Consider the following 17,230-nt stretch of genomic DNA (forward strand, 5'->3'; position numbering starts at 1 on the left):
AATTACTTAGTAGAAAGGAAAGATCCTAGTCCCAAATGAAAACAAGATAGAAAAAAATGAAAGAAAATCAATAAATAAATGAAACGGAAACAAATGCCCACACTCCCACGTTTCTGTGTTACACCTAAAAATTCTCACACCCTTGTAACAAAGACGCAGTTCCAAACAATAGAACATTTGAAGATCAGTTTAGAGAAAAAAATAAGCTAAAATGAAATTTGCTGATGAAGTGCATAGACTCCTATGACAAATTTGAACAAGTTTGGAATATTCAGATCTATAGAAATTACTTGCAAAAACGAAATTATGCTTTATCGCTTCCCTCCTCCCATCATTTCCAAAGTGTTGTGATCTTGTGCAATGACTGTGAAAGTCTGTAGGCTTGCACTGATGGTTGCATTGGTATGGTTGTTGGTCACCAACTTCCTAACCAGGAAACCAGGGAAGAAACACCTTCTTTCCCACTTAAATAACCTGTGGGATCTTGGCGTTGCTTTGACAGCGCCACCCCCTTTCCTCACCGGAAACAATATGGCGGGAGGGCAGCCACAGATCAGAGCCTTTGCTCACAGTGGGCTTCATTTACAAAGATTTGGCATAGGACAGCGCTTCAAGTTTTTCTGTTATGCTGCCCTACGCCAAACCACAAGGGCAGGAATGCACCATATTTACGAGATACAGTGCATTCCTCTCCTTTCAGCCTGCGCCGGTGCACTATTTGGTGCCTAGCGCCAATGCAGACACCCTTGCACGAAGTGCAAGGGTGTCTGTGTTGTTGCTGGATTGTTTTTGTGTAGAAAGGGACACCTTCCTGCACAAAAACAATCCCCATGGATTTTCCTTGTTTTCCTCGGTCTATGTGTGCTGCAGGATTCAGAACCTATGGAAAGAGGAAAAAAACGAGGATAAATGAAAATGCTCTTGGGAGGTGCAAGGTTTTGCCACTTCCCCTGGTTTACCTGATTTTGTAAATCTGGACAGTGTCAAATTCCAAGGGTGTTGCGTGGGAACACCCACCTCAACGCCCATGGAATGCCTCCTTGACGCAGAGTATGGTTACACAGTGCTTTGCGCAGGCTTGCCTTACTCCATATCTATGAGGCCATGCAAAGTCACGCACCCACATACCAGTAAGCAACAGTAAAGTGAGGGCCTAAGATAGTGATGGAGCCCATTGTGGAACCCTCAGAAATGAATCCAGGTAACACACAAGCACTCCATTGCTGTTGTCTGGACAGGGTCAGGAGCATGCAGGAGCCCCTCTTATGACTTCCGTCAGCTGAGTCTAGCCTCCGTATGCCTGTCCATACCACACATTATCACCTGGGGCTGGGCGGAACATTACATCCCTCCACCGTTAGACACTGCCCAAATTAACTCACATTTCCCTATAGTAATACTATACTATTCTAATCCCCATACTAATCCACCACTAATCCTTTTTTGTTTCCAGGGTAGCGTGCTACTTGCTGAAAAGTGCTTTGACGCCTCATCAGGGGTAGTAAGCGCTCTATAAATACAAGTACTATCATCCTAAATAAAAACAGAGCAGTCAGACTTGAGCTCCAGCCATCGATTGATATCAACACCAATGTTCCTTGAGCTTCTTTGAGTGCTGCGGGATATCTCTCTGGTCAAACCACCCATAACCTCAGATGAACCTCTGCATTTCAGAAAGAGGCTTTATGCCCCAAGGACTCCCACCCCCTCTCCCTTGCCTGAGATCAGTAGGTTGGGTGGCAAGATCTGATGGCTTGGACCCCGGAGTTGGTGTTGTCTGGGCTTTTTCACTCAAGATTTTTGTCGCAGGGTTCAGGTACTGTCTCTGGTGGGGCTAAAAATGTAGTTAGGGTTATTCTATTGAACATTAAGATCTTTCTGGTCACTGTCTTGTATCTTCATCGAGCGATTACGGTAGTTTCAAGCCTTGATGTTACAGTCCATGGTGCACACTCGAATGGTGTCCCCAACTTCCTTCAAGGTGAATTGTGAATGGTCGTGGTCATGGTCATGTGATGACCCTCAGGGAGTTTGCTTGGCCTTGCTCTCCTCGCCTGTCATTTTCATTGTTCTTTGATCACTTGTGTTGTGCGTGGTGGGAATTCACCTCGGTGGAGCCCATTATAGGGTAACTAATAGCATAACACCAACAGATCTAGCGATGAGAAGGTTCACTGTGGCTCAGGTTGTTGTGCAATGAGGATGTCGGATGATATGCTCTTAGAAAATGATGCATTGTTCATTCAGTATTGTCTTGCTCTTTGGTTCCTATTAACAGTGTTTTATTCATCATGCACATGAACCTTCTGATCTCTACATTGGCTTGAGGCCATCTTGGGTTGATCTTTTTGTCCCTGACATCTGTCTGCTCATGTATGCTTTAAACGTGGACCCCTAAAAGGGAGCCCTGAAGTGCCCATCTTCAGAGACGTGGGGATGCTGTATGCTTCAAAGATCTTTCTAGCTTTGGTTGAACTTGTTTGAATGCTGTCATGTTCATGATCTCAATTCTGGGCATTTGTTGTATGTGTCAAATACGACTAGTAGCTGTCTCCAATCTGGAAGCCCACAGAAGTCTGTGCTAAGGGTTAGCTTGTTTTTCTGTGATTATTGCTGCCGGCTCTCACTTGGCACAGCAGGCAGCTGGCACTGGTCTGCTCCACCTCCATCCATTCTGAGGTACCACCGTTTTTTAAAACAAAGTCAGGCTTTGGTCTTGATGTCTCCTTGGTGCCCTTGATGTGCTAACTGCACTGCAAGGTCTCTCATGGATAAGGGGACTATCAACTTAAATGTGATTTTTCATAACGCCAGGGCACCCCTGGCTCTCCTAATCTCCTCTCCCCCCCGAGGGCATTGGATGTTTGTGGCTTGGACTTTCACATTTGAGTGAATAATGGTTCTAGGTGCTGCTAGTGCCAATTAGAAGCAGGAATGGAATGTGAGTAACTTTAATGTTTCTGCAGCTTTACAGCTAGATAGTGTGGCTGTAGCTTTGTATTCCTGTGAGACTAGGGTGGTGAAGGTGCTGACCAGAGAGATGGTCTCAGTGATGCCAAACATATGTATGTGTGTTTTGTTGTTTGTAGGCTCCTGGCGAGGAGCTCGTTGTTGCAATTGTTTGATGCACAAGACATCCACAGATGCTCCTGTGTCAATGAGGGAAAGCATAATGCATCTCTGTATTTGTATTCTGTAGGTAGGCCTTGGTGATTTTGCTTATTGTGACTGGTCACTGAATAAGATGAGGAAAATCTTCTCTTCTTCTTCTCCATAGTCAGCGATCACCATTCGTGTGGTGGGCCTGTCGAGTTATTCTTCTGGTTCTTGTGATTCAGTGGAAATCGTCTGCGGTCTCGCTGCGGAGAGCCACAGCCTCCATCCTCGTCCCTCACCACGGCACAGCAATGTGAAACAACTCTGCTTGCCACAGTTTGAGCATGCCTAGTGCCAGGCATTGTGCTGCTGGAAGTGGTCCAGGTCTGCAGTACCTGCAAGCATGTGGATCTTGGTTACCTTGTCTTGCGTCTTGCCTCTGCTGCGTCCACCTCTCATGGCTTTGACTATTTCCATTTTGATGGAAGGGGTGTTGTCTCACTGTCCTTTGACATATACCTTTGCTGATTCCATGCATTCTGCTCTCATCTTGGACAGCCCCCATGATCACCCAGTGTTAGTATCTTGCCCACTGACATTCTTGGTGTTCTCAGAGAACTGACATCCCTGGATCAACTGTGTTGTCACTGCCTTGCTGGGATTTTTCTCTGCGGACGTACTTACAAGGTCATGGAGCCAGGCATATAACCCGTCAATGGTCCTGGCTTTGGGTGGCTTTGCCTGTTGTAGTTTGAACTGCTCATAATCAGGGTTTAGCTTTGGGTTAAAAATCTGCGTGCAAAGCGTCCATGGCCCATTCATGAGTGTCTTCCCCCTGGTGTTTGGCTGTTTTTTGAATAGTTTAAATATTTCTTCATCTGTGTAGAGAAGCAGCAAGGACCACTTTACGCCTGTGTCTGCCTCATTTGTTTCCGTGAAGTAGTTGTTCAGCCTGGCTATCCACGCATGCCATCTTGGGGGGCTGTTGCAGGCTCATCAGTTCATTGCATGGGGTTATAGGACTCACTGCTGCCCGTCTAGCTGATGGACTGGCGTGTTGATTCCTGCTGGGTAAGGGTTTGGGGCTGGTTCTTCCCTTCATTCTCTTCTTCACTGTGGTCACCGTCACTCATGGTGGGTAGATGGGTATTTGGAAGGGGCGACGGTCTGAGTGATTGCTGTGCCTTGCACCTCGCACTGCCCGATTAAAGTCCCCTCCTCCACGCCGCCTTGTTGCTTATCAGGTGTTTCGCACACCTGGCTTATCATTTCTAGCTCATGTGTTTCATTTTTCTACCAGTGACCACCTATGTCTGGTTGTTGAGGAGGGGAAGAGAAACCTTACTTCTGTGACTGAGTACTGCCTCTTTATACTCTCCTCGCACCAAATTAGTCCATCTTTTTCCATTATTTCCTATCAGACGTAATTTTTTGTTAACTTTAGGGTCACTATTCTCATTGTGTCAACCCCTTCTGCTCTTTTCAGGTGAAGGATGGGGCGAGTTACCTCTGTTGGGTGGGTGGCCTGCAGTTAGGGACAAGGTGGTTAGGTATGTGGTATTTTGGTGGCTGCCTCGTTGCCAGTGTACCCGGTGCATACACCAGTGTTGAGGACCTTTGTGAAGGCCTCGGGTCTAGTACAGGTAATACACAGTCACAATATTGCGTAGCTCTCAGACTAGGGACACAAGTGCCCAGCAGTCCCAATTATTGCAGTCTTGCTACGGATAGTCCCAGCTGTCTGTCAGGAGTCACCATTGTATACAATACTCCACAGAGCCAATCCTTGCTTAAGATTGAATGGCTTTTGTGCCACTCTCAGTTGCTTTCTGTCTATTTGTTGCTTTCTTCCCTTGTGTGTTTGACCTGCCCACGGCGTTTTTCCCCATCATTAGTTTTATCACTGGTTCTGCTCTGAACACAGTGGGGGTTATTCTAACTTTGGAGGAGGTGTTAATCCGTCCCAAAAGTGACGGAAAAGTGACGGATTTACCACCAGCCGTATTACGAGTCCATTATATCCTATGGAACTCGTAATACGACTGGTGGTATATCCGTCACTTTACCGTCACTTTTGGGACGGATTAACACTCCTCCAAAGTTAGAATAACCCCCAGTATCACAATCAGAACTATAGGTGGGAGATAAATTCTGCTCCACCTGCAGAATTGGCTGAGTTCTGATCACTCCACTTTACGCATGTAACAGGGAGTTCCGGCCATAATCTGCCAACAGCCACATGGTGTTTTTTTTTCTCACTTTTCTCACAAATCTCACTTGCCAATGCTAAGTTGGCAAGTGAGATTTGGTGTCCCCTAGCATGAATTGTGGTCACTAAATGGGCACCCGGCGAGATTTCCCCAATGCATGGGGTTGCGTCTGTTCGCAGTGAGAAAGCTGCCGCTTGAGTAGAAAATCTACCTGAGCAGCGGGAAAATCAACTCGGGAAGCAACACCCTCTGGCACATCACATGGAGCAGTTCATTCAGATTTTTCAGCGCGGAATGAGCTCCTGGTGCTAAAAATCAGTGCGAGCAGTGCAACGTGCCTAATTCTGCCTGTTAGCGGAACTCCGCAGAATCTTGCTGAGTTTTTATGTAACTTCAAAAGAAATGTGGAAGATAAAATTTAAATATTGAGAGATACCGAAGCCTACTTCAAAAAAGCATTTTCAATTCCAATCTCCCTTGCTTGCATGTAAACTTAAGTGAGGCCAACTGACTTTGTCAATGCTTTTTCTCTTTCACTTCCCATTGGCCAAGCTAGGCCCCACATGAGTGTATTGACAACACACCAACACCAGGGGCTGGGTAGGACTCAGCATACAATACAAGTTTTAGTAGTCAAGAATGGATATTCCTTATCTGGCTCTTTCAAATATTGACTGCACATAAACATTTTAAAAAATCAGTGCAAATCCATCTGCCCCATTTTTGCTGGTTGTGTGATATGGAGTGGGGAAAGCAGATTCTGCCCCAGTCAATCTCACAGAGGAATTCAGCGGAGTTACATAAAAACTCTGCAAGATTCCGTGGTGTTCTGGCAATTGTTGGAAATAGGCATGTTGCACTGTGATTTAGCGCCATGAGCACATTCCATGCTGAAAAGTCAGCATGAACGGCACCACATGGCGCCCCACAGGGCTAGTTACTCAAATTGATTTTTCTGCCGCACAAGTAGATTTTCTACTCGAGCGGCATTTTCTGACAGCGAATGGTCACGACTGTCAATGACTGTTCACATCGGAAAAAGTTCACCAGATGTCCTTCTACTGACCAAAAATCAGGCTAAGGGACATCAAATCTCGCTCACCAACATACTGGTTTGAAGCCGTGCTTGAGAGAAAAAATTGGCAGAATTTACAAATGTAACGTATAGTCTCCAAAATTCCACCAATTCCTGGAATGGAATATTTCACCCGCCCCTTTTCACTTACCCCTACACAGAACTATTTTTTTGCAACTAAGTCAAAAGGAAGGGAACTAAGAATGAAAACATGGTTAAATATAATTTAACAGATGCTAGCCTACATAAAATGTTGGTTATGTAGTGGAGACATTTAGAAAAGGCAATATTATCCACAAATATTATTTTTCCTTTTAAAGAAATAAGTGGTTACCTATGTATGAAAAATGGAACAACTTAATTATATCGTAATCTTAGCTGCATTTTTAGTGATTGAAAAGTAGAGAAGGGTATGTTAACCGTCTGATATTATGTAAATGCTGTAGAATAAGTTGAGAATGATCTGCTCCAGTTTTCGCTTTTGTTCAAAGATTTAGAGAAAATAGCACTTGCTTTAATTTTATATTACGCAAGCAGCACCAATGAGCAACTTGATTTGCCCGCCTTTGTTTGAACCATTGTGAAAGGTTCTGTTATATATTTTTGCCCCAGGGAAGTACTGGTTGACAGTCCTATAAGTCCCATGGGCCGTATTGTAATAAGTGCCCCATATGCAATGGGAATTTGAGAACAATTCTTGTGTCACTGGAGCACTTTGGAATTACAGAAGGGGCTAGCAGAAGCTTGTGCTTGCGCCACATACAGGTGGTGCAGGGTAGTACACCCCCTAAGGCTGCCACCCCTCCCCCTCCCCCCCGGAAAGGAGAAAAGGGGGTCCCAGGAGCCCGCCAGGCATCCCTTTGCAGCAATGCTTAATTTGTAAATAAAAACGTGCCGGTGCCCAAAGCCCTCCTCTGAAAAACGCAGCTGCTGCAATTAAATGTGCGAGCACGGAATACTGAGGCAGCGTAATCCCGACACCATTTTGAGCCTCTTCAATCCATTTACAGCCTCTTCAATCCATTTACAGCCATTCCCTGCCCCTTCAGCTCACTCCTGCAGCTTTCTGCTTTCTCCCATTGTGACGCTTTTTTGTTTTTCTCATCCTTCCTCTTTGCCATATGTCTTTGGCTCTCAGCAAATGCTTGAGGCAGAAGACAAAGTGCCGGCCCTCAAAAATAAGTGCTGGTGCTCCGCACCGGAAACAACAAGCACAAATTAAGCACTGCTTTGCAGGCAGGTTCGGTCACTAAATTGCCTGGAGCATGCTCTCTAAAAAAATGTGGGCCACATTTGCGTATTGCGCCTTTTCACAAACCACTGCTTCAGTGTTTTAAGTATTATGAAAAAAGGGGGAGGGTTGTCTAAAAGAGGCATGCCTGCTTACCTTCACTGAGATTAAAAACAGTAAATTCTGCCAGGACTCCTTATGCACCGATTATTTCACAGTGGTGAACCACACCTGAATATGTGAGGCCACTTCTGCTCAGGCCCCCGTCTGCTCAATCTGCATAAATAAATGGGGCCGCCCAGAGAGAGATTAGGGATAACACCTGCGCCCCTTGGTAAAAGGGGGCTATAGAGGTCCATATGCCTCCGGTAAGGTCGCGGAGGCCCCCACTGGGCCGGCGGCGGCATCTGACCAGCACAGACACAGCCCACATCACCACCACGCTGCCCCGAACAGCGTCCCCGAGAGCTGCAACTCAGATACCGGCCCATCATCCATTGCCCGAGTGCCCGCCTTACCAATGCGACCCTGCCCCGCTGTGCAAATGCAGCCGGGTTGGCACAGGGAAAGGTGGGTGGTTGGCTTCAATCAGCTGCTCCACCTCTCGTTAATGCCCTGCTTCCAGGGCAGGCACGAGTGCGCAACGCCGCTGAGGACAGAGCATGCACTGTAACTGGGTGCTCTGTCCTGATCTGCACAGAATGGGGAGGGCACCCTTCCAGTAATGCAGCCCTGGGGTTCACTCACAGATTGTCCTTGCACAGCAATGGTACCTGAATGTGAAGCAAACTATCATTTTGCACCTGGAGAAATTCCTGCCCACTGAAAAACAGGTGATTTTGTTTTTTCTTTCTTTGTAATATGGCATTTTGTACAGATGGTGCTGAAGGCTGCTACCTTCTCTCACTTTTTAGAATTAATGGTCCTTCCCCTGTCTTTGTATGTGTTTTATTTAAGCATCTATCCTACCAGGCAGGACACCACAGGCCTGATTTAAGAGGCCTTAGCGCCTCCATAGTGTCATTTTTTTAATGCTAATGCGGCGCTAAGGTAGCTTTTTACACGTGCCATGTTTACAAAGTGGTGCAATGCATGCCCTGCGCCACTTTGTTAACCCTTGCACCACATTATGCCTGCACCAGGCATAATGTATGCAAGGGGGGGGCGTTACCCCATTAAGGGGGCCGAAAAAATGGTGCAAGGAAATCTAAGTGATTTCCTTGCGCCGTTTGTTTCGATACTTTTAACGCCTGCTCAGAGCAGGGAATAAAAGGGGGCACGCCATTGTTTATAATGGGCCCCTATGTACTCTGCAGGAGTAGCATCAAAATGTTGGCGCTATACCTGCAGAGTACATCAATAGCGTCAGGAATTCTAATGCTATTACCCCCTACCCTGCGCCATGGTGCACCATGTTCTAAATACAGCGCACACATGGTGGCGGTAGGGGGGCGCTAAGGGGGGCAAGGTAAAGTGGAGCTGCACTTTTCTTAAATCAGCCCCCACATGTCCATCCTGCTGATCTTTCCAGAAGGTGAGAAGCAGCACGGAGCAGGACAGAGGACGCGTGTAAGGGGAGCCGGGGCCTCAGGGTCTGCATTGATCGCAGGGGATGCAGAAAAGTCTAAACGAACACATGAAAGGATGGGGAGTCAGCAGAGAAGCGGAAAGAGTGAGAGAGGGGCCGCGAAGACTGCAGATGAAGGCTAGGCTTACAGAAGGATTGCTGACACGCATGCAAATACTGCACAACTGCACTTCTTAAAGGGCATCTCTCGACTTAGGTGCCTTTTTTTAGCAAGTTAAGGGGGAGAAGGCTGGTGTCTGGGGACTTCCGTCTGCACTTTAGAAACACTCCATTGTATTCAAGAAAACTGCAGCTCGGGCTGGAAATAGAAAATTCACTCACAGATCTACGCCTCCTTTGACCTCACAAAGGGACGACCTCACAAAGGGATGGATAGCCCATATAGGGTGCCTTTCACAAACACAGCTACCCAGGCTGGACAGGAAAGGAGAACCCTTTACTCTGGTGTGTCTGGAGGACAACTCCTTTATCAGAAGAAGCAGCGACGGGTCACAGTGGACCATCTGGACGCACAACAGATGCTGGCCCTGAGAAACGCACGCGTCAGCACAGTTGTATGGCACTACACCGAAGTCCGGTAACATCCACCTACGATAATATCTCATCACCATAATAAGGATTTAGGGCCTGGTTTAGGTTTTGGCAGCCAGGTCACTCCATAGCAATGGTGATGGACTCCATCACAACGGTGACGGATAGCCCGTCTGTCAAAATATAAATCCTATCATATCCTATGGGATTTATATTTCAATGGAAGGGCTATCTGTAACCATTGTGACTGAGTAACCCATTTGCGGAAATCTAAATCAGGTCCATAGTTATTTCTCCAACGTCCACCCTTCTCATCCCGCAGTGTACCCTTGGCTCCACATCTATTTCTGGTGATGATGCAAAGATATGTAGTGGTTGCATTGTCATGAGATATAGTGGTGGTATATAGTCAAAACAGATGGTTATACAAATTGTGCGCATGGGTCACAGGTCTTTATACTTTCAGAGTTGACACCCGCTACACCTCTGCCATCTAAGGTCAAGTAATGGATCCTGACAATTCAAAACAGATCTAAACACAGGCAGCCGGAAATTGGCAAGTCGGGCAATCGGCCATCGGCAGATGGGCATGTGGCTCAGGCCAGTTGGTAGGCCCGTTTCTTTGGTCTATGAAGCAGTCTACCCGCTTGGGCTGTCTTGGACACCATCGCTAGTGCACAACTTGAAAAGCTGCTGTTACAGCCTTTGTATACAAATACTATGCCTGCACATTAAGTCAGGCCAGCCGGCTAATTGTCAGAGGCAGAATGACAATGGGTTGATCCAGCTTTCACAGCATTAGGTGTGCCTCCCCTCTCTGCCCCCTCTACTCCAGGTGTAACAGAGGCCTCAAGGAGATACTGATACATTAGTCTGTGCTGTTCCCCTTTGCCTGACAGATATCAATTACTGCAGTCAATAGGGAGAGGTTGTGCCTTAGCCGACTTTGAAACTGGGAAACCGGTTCGATCCCAGTGTCAGCTCAACATCCTGTGATTCTCGTCATATCACTTAATCCACCTGAGCCTAAACAAAAATGACCCTGACTTTCTGTAATGCTATCTGGTGCTCATGTAAAGCCCAGTTTGTGCTTTATAAAATTGCATGTATGTGAGGAAAGTTACACTATTTTTTATTTTGACATTTACACACTAACATCATTCCGTTTGTCGTAATGTAAGAGTGATGCTAGCAGGAAGTAACACAAATATAACAATGCGCCTTCCACCAATCTCTGGGCACTGGAGGGCCTCTCTTAAGTACTGTAAAAATACAATGAATATCTGAAAAGTCCAGGGTGAGTGTAAAAGTCCTCAGTGTGCAGAGGGCTATCAGGGGGCCTTAGAGTGAGGAATATTCCAAGAGCAGCAGTAACCACTCGGGACCTCCCTGTGGGCAGGAGCCTCACCGTTCCAAGTGTAAGAGCCTAATTGCACCCACCAGTGGAAGTGAGCTTAGGGGTTCTGAGGGTAACGTCATTCTTTGGGAACTTGAGGTGTTAGTACGTGACAGCATTTATATTTCACCCTTTACCCCCAAACAGTCTCTTGCTGCTGACTTAGTATAAGCAGGGGCCACTGGTCCCTGACGTTGCAGGGAAGTCTCAAGACCTAAGAATGAGTATGAGCCTCAGGAGACCTGCTGGTCTCTGGGAAGTTAGGACCCTTATGGATGAACAGAAACTATAGAGATTGGTGGGAGGCAGGACATTCAGGGATCTAAGATTGAGCACAGGCTATAGGACCTAAGGTTGTGGATTTAGTGAACCAGATGATGTAAACTGCTGAAATGATGAAAGAATCTTGTCTTGGTTAGACAGGGAGATTCACAAAGGGGTGAGATATGCACAAACTCTGTTTTCTGAGGGCTAAGGTATATGATGTTTAGTTATCGACATGTGAAGGTTTTCCATGGGTAGAGAGAGGTTTGTGATGTTAGTAAGTGAGAATATTTCCAGGTTACAACTTGGTACTATCAACATATTGAAGGTGGAGTGTTCCTCGGCAGTGGAGTTACTCACCAAGAAGTTTGAAGGCAAAGATTCAAGATTTTAGGGATAAGGATGCAGTGGGGTTGGACCATCTACGTTCATCAGTTTAAAGTAGTTCACCAGCTAGGAAGAGAACCAGTTGAAGAATTTACTTCCCATATCTATTTGTTCTTTCATAGATTCAAGTAGTACTGCAATCAGAGTCAAAAACGTATCTCAAAGTCTTTCAAGATTGATTGGCGTGGAACCTTTAACAATTCATAGGTCATTTCTTACAGGGTTACAGACAATACATATGTGTATACAGTTGAGAAACGATGTTGCATTGGTCACCTTTACAAGTTTGTTCACTTGGTTCGTAGTTCGATTTACAACCTGACTGAACAGACAAAAAGCCTACTGGCCAAATGGCCTGAGCGAAACATGTGTCAGCTGTTCTGAACATAACACAGAACTATCATGGATAATACTGAACAACAATAAAGAATCTCTTCCTAAATCAATCTGGAGTACCACATTTATTGGATGTACTAATTATAATAGAGTGCAGGATTCTTGAAACGTACCATAGTTATAAAGAGGGCTTTGTGGTTGACTGTGCCTTGTCTGCAAACAGATTGAGGAGGATCAGAAGGCAGAAGTTGCCTACGTGAAGGATTCAGAGGGTACAACTACATTCTGCCATGTGGCAGTCTCAGTGTTGGAGCCTGAGCTTAATCTTCATTGGTGCTTATTAAGAAGGTTGTTTTCAGGAAATATAGACCAGAGATGGGAGGAACGTTGTGGCACAAGAAATGTTTCTCAACAGAGTCTAACCTTGGCCATTCTTGCCCAAACAGGGAACTTGCTGTTGGATACTGGGGAGTTCTCCAGGTTTTTCCCAAAGGGGATAAGGTGCTCCTGTCTATCTCTTACTTGAAAACCACTTTCATAAGATGTAACTTGACTATCCTATTAGAGCAGTGTTCCCCAACCCCCGGGCCGCGGACCGGTGCCGGTCCGTGGTTCAATCGGCACCGGGCCGCCCCACTGTGGCGGGCGGTAAATGTTTGATAATTTTTCCGTGGCCCGCTTGTCACACAATGGGACAAGCGGGCCACGGAAAAATTATCAAACATTTACCGGTCCGCGGCGGTAAAAAGGTTGGACAACACTGTATTAGAGGACCCGCAGTGAACTGGCCAGTCTCCAGCTTCTATGTCTGCTTAGAAACTTCTGTAATTGACGACTTGGAAAACATATCCCTTTAGCATGAGACACCAAAACACAATAAAAGGCACAATCCAAAAAAAGTAACATGAGACGATAAAAATGCAATAAAATATACAATCCAAAGTCACATGAGACTCCAAATACAATAAAAAAGCAATCCAAATAAAAGTAACATGAGAGATCAAAACACAAAAAAAACAGTGCAGATAAAAGTAACACAAGACACCAAAAGACAATAAAAGACACAATAAACATAAAAGTAACACAATACACCAAAAGACAATAAAAGACACAACCCAAACAAAAATAGCATAAGAGGCCAAAACACAATAAAAGACATCCCAAATAAAAGCAACACGAGATGCACAAAAAAACAATAATAGACACAATCCAAATAAAAGTAACATAAGATGCCAAAACACAATAAAAGACACCTCAAATAAAAGTAACACAAGACCCCAAAACATAATAAAATACACAATCCAAATAAAAGTAACATGAGACGCCAAAACACATTAAAAGACACAATCCAAATTAAAGTAACACAAGACACCAAAACACAATAATAGACACAATCCAAATAAAAGTAACATAAGATGCCAAAACACAATAAAAGACACCTCAAATAAAAGTAACACAAGACCCCAAAACATAATAAAATACACAATACAAATAAAAGTAACATGAGACGCCAAAACACATTAAAAGACACAATCCAAATTAAAGTAACACAAGACACCAAAACACAATAAAAGACACAAGCCAAATAAAAGTAACACAAGATGCCAAAACACAATAATAGACACCTCAAATAAAAGTAACACAAGGTGCCAAAACACAATTAAAGACACTCCAGATAAAAATAACACAAGACCCCAAAACACAATAAATGACAAAATCCAAATTAAAGTAACACGAGACACCAAAAACAATGAAAGATACATCCAAATAAAAGTAAGACGAGACAACAAAACACAATACAAGACTCCCCAAAAGAAATATAATGGAACACCAAAACACAATAAAGAACACAATCCAAACAGAAGTAACATGAGATGCCAAAACACAATAAAAGAAACCCCAAATAAGAGTGTAATGAGACACCAAAACAAAATAAAGGACACAATTCAAATAAAACGTACATTTGTTTTCAATCATTTACAGAATAAAAAAATACAATAACATCTTATTCACATAACAAAATTCCCTAATTTTTTATGTTTACATTTTTACTTTTTGTAAAAAAATGTATCTCAATGTTTATTTAATTTCATGTGTAATCCAATTATTACAATTCCATTAAAATATAATAAATGTATTTTGAACATCTAAATACATAAATTAAAATGTTTTAAAATGTAAAAGCTTCTAATAATTGCATTTTTTATTTTCTAAAAAACTTTAAAGCTAAATTTATTTAACATTCAATTTACAAATAAAATCAAAATGTATATATTTTTTTAATTAAAAACAGTATTATTCTTTATCTTCACAAGTAGTAACTTAAACACATAAACAACAGCACACATTTGTTTAAAAATCTCCCCACCCTTATCCCCTAATAACACAACATCGAGCTACTAAATTTTTAAAAAAAAAGAATATGACACATTACATCAATTTAAAATATAAATGTAAACAATTTCATCAATACGTTTTTTAAACAAATGAAAACAAAAGAGCTAAATTGACACATTGATTACAAAATGTATTGCAGGGTAATTAACAAAAAAATGTTATTATATAAAATTACATTTAAAACAACACGAAAAAACAATACTCTTATTTTTAATATTTGTGTCCACAAAACTTTTGAAATCCAGATATTCTTGGCACAAAATTTTTGTATCACAATATTTTTCTTTAGATACTCTGTCCAAACAACTATATAGCAAGGTCCTGTTTCTAAAAAATGTCGGGGCTGGTTCACGGCATCTCTGTTATTTCCAGATAAAGTTTAAAAACTGGCTGGTTGGGGGTCAGCCTTTAGCGTGCTTTTCACACGTTGACAAGAGGTCAGTGCAATCCAAATGACAAATTCACAAAAAATGTGTACGGCCTGTCAGTCAACACAGAATACCTAGGGATTTTATAAATGTTACAACACTAGAAGGGTGCAAGGGAAGATCAGGGCTGTGAGAGATAGAAATTTCCTGGTAGGTAGAAACTTTGTATAACACCTGCTCTCCAGACACCTAGGAAGTTTGAGGTCAGAGGTATCTGCATCAGGTCAGATTTCCATGGATAAACATGGTGTATCTCAAGGTGACTGGGGGAAAATGCAAAGCAGGTCAGACAAAAGTCGAACAAGGCAGGCTGACCCTGTTTTCATGCAAAGGGCTTTGTCGCTACAACACATACAAACAGCATTTTGGGCCTGATTTCGAGTTCGGCAGATGGGTCATCCGATGGGGAGCCTGCTGCTATACTGGCTCCCTCCCCAACGGGCCCATTACCACTTTCCCGCTGGGCTGATGGACGGAAACCAAGGTTTCCACCCGTCAGCTGCAGGAAAGTGGTGGCAGCATTGTCGCCGGCTTGTAATCAAGCCGGCAGCAATGCACAGCAGACAGTGAACATTGCAAGGGTGCTGGGCAGGGGCATCCCTGCACTGTCCATGCCAAGTAAAACCGCCATGAAAAGGCTGGCAGAGAACAAGGTTGGATTCAGCAGGGCGGCGCTGACTTCCTCACCGCCCTGGCTGATTGAGACCTCTGCCACTGTCAGCCCACTGGAGACAACGGTAGGTTGGCGGGCTGCCCACCAACCTCGTGATGTGGTGGTCGGACCGACACAACTTCAACATTCCAACAGCCACCACGAATGTGTCCCAATGCATAAAAATCAGCCTTTACAAGGGCCAAATCTTCAGGTTGTGGAAATCTGATGTAGCTGTCCAGGTGTTTCAATAATGCAGACAGTGCAGCTTTCAGGACCAGACTGAACATAGGCTGAGACATCTCTGCAGTAAGGTCCATGGTATTTTGAAAGGACCCTGTGGACAGGAAGTGCAGCACTGACGTTACTTGTAAAATGGGAGGTATTCTATAGGGATGATTAATTGAAGGCATCAGATGTGGCTCCAACTAACAACAGAGATCCACGATTGTCTGCCTATCCAGGCGGTAGATTTGTATCACATGTTGCTCCTCCATGGACTGCAGGTCTGCTAGTGGACGGTACACTGGTACACTGGAGGGTCTCTTGCCAGGGTAGGTATGTGAGAGAACAGCAGATGTTTGTGTATCACTCAATCTGTACAGCATAAGTATGATCACACCCAAGTCACATATAATGCTAAATATTGACACATGAAACTGTGAAAACGTTGTAGTCAGCACATACCTAGGCAGCATTTGGCTTATACCTGCAGTCAGATCCCCTAAACCCTAGCAATCTCTTTAAATGGAGAAACAATGTCACATAGATGTACAGTCCTCAACACTGGTACACAGGTGAACATATTCAGTTTTGTATAGGGACAAATTACTCACCTATGTTGTGCCCTCTACACAGAAGAATATGATGATGCACATGTCACTGTGTCATATGTGTACCACTATATAGCAATTCATACCCTATTGGCTGTTTCTTCCTGTAGGAAAGTCCTTTTTTTTTTGCCTGATCACCCCCACTCTTTCTGGATAGGTACTGGTGGTTACTGACTCTTGGCTGTGCCCTGGGTACTGCTTACCAGTCCCAGGGCCAGTGCTCTGTGTAAAATGGATATGCAAATTAGGCTAATTATAATTGGCTAAGTTAACCTACCTATAAGTCCCTAGTATATGGTAGGGCATGTAGGTTTAGGGACCACAGCATAGGTGGTGGTACACACCTAGGTGCACTGCTGAGGTGCCCAGTGTCATTTTAAAAGCAAGGCTGCCTTGCTGGCTGCTTTTAAATTAAAGTTATATGCAAATTCGACTTTGGAATTAAAGGTACTTCCAAAGTCTTAAACTACCTTATTTTTACATATAAGTCACCCCTAAGGTGTGCCCTATGTGCCCCTAGGGCTGGGTGCCATGTAACTATAAGCAGGGACTTTATAAAAATAGATTTATAAGCCCTGGTGAGGTAAAAACAGCCAAATTCGTTTTTCCCTCATTGAAGTAAATGGCCTTCATAGGCTAGAATGGGCAGACTTTATTTTAAATTTTAAAGTCTCCTTAAATGTTACATACCAAGAATTTGGTATCAAATTAATTGTTGTAATAAATCCCACAACTTCCAGTTGTTGGATTTAATATAACTTGTTCAGGTAAAAAGTTTAGACATTACATAAAAAGTTGCCAATTTC

The sequence above is a fragment of the Pleurodeles waltl genome, chromosome 9, assembly GCF_031143425.1.
Source record: "Pleurodeles waltl isolate 20211129_DDA chromosome 9, aPleWal1.hap1.20221129, whole genome shotgun sequence".
Classification (NCBI taxonomy): domain Eukaryota; kingdom Metazoa; phylum Chordata; class Amphibia; order Caudata; family Salamandridae; genus Pleurodeles; species Pleurodeles waltl.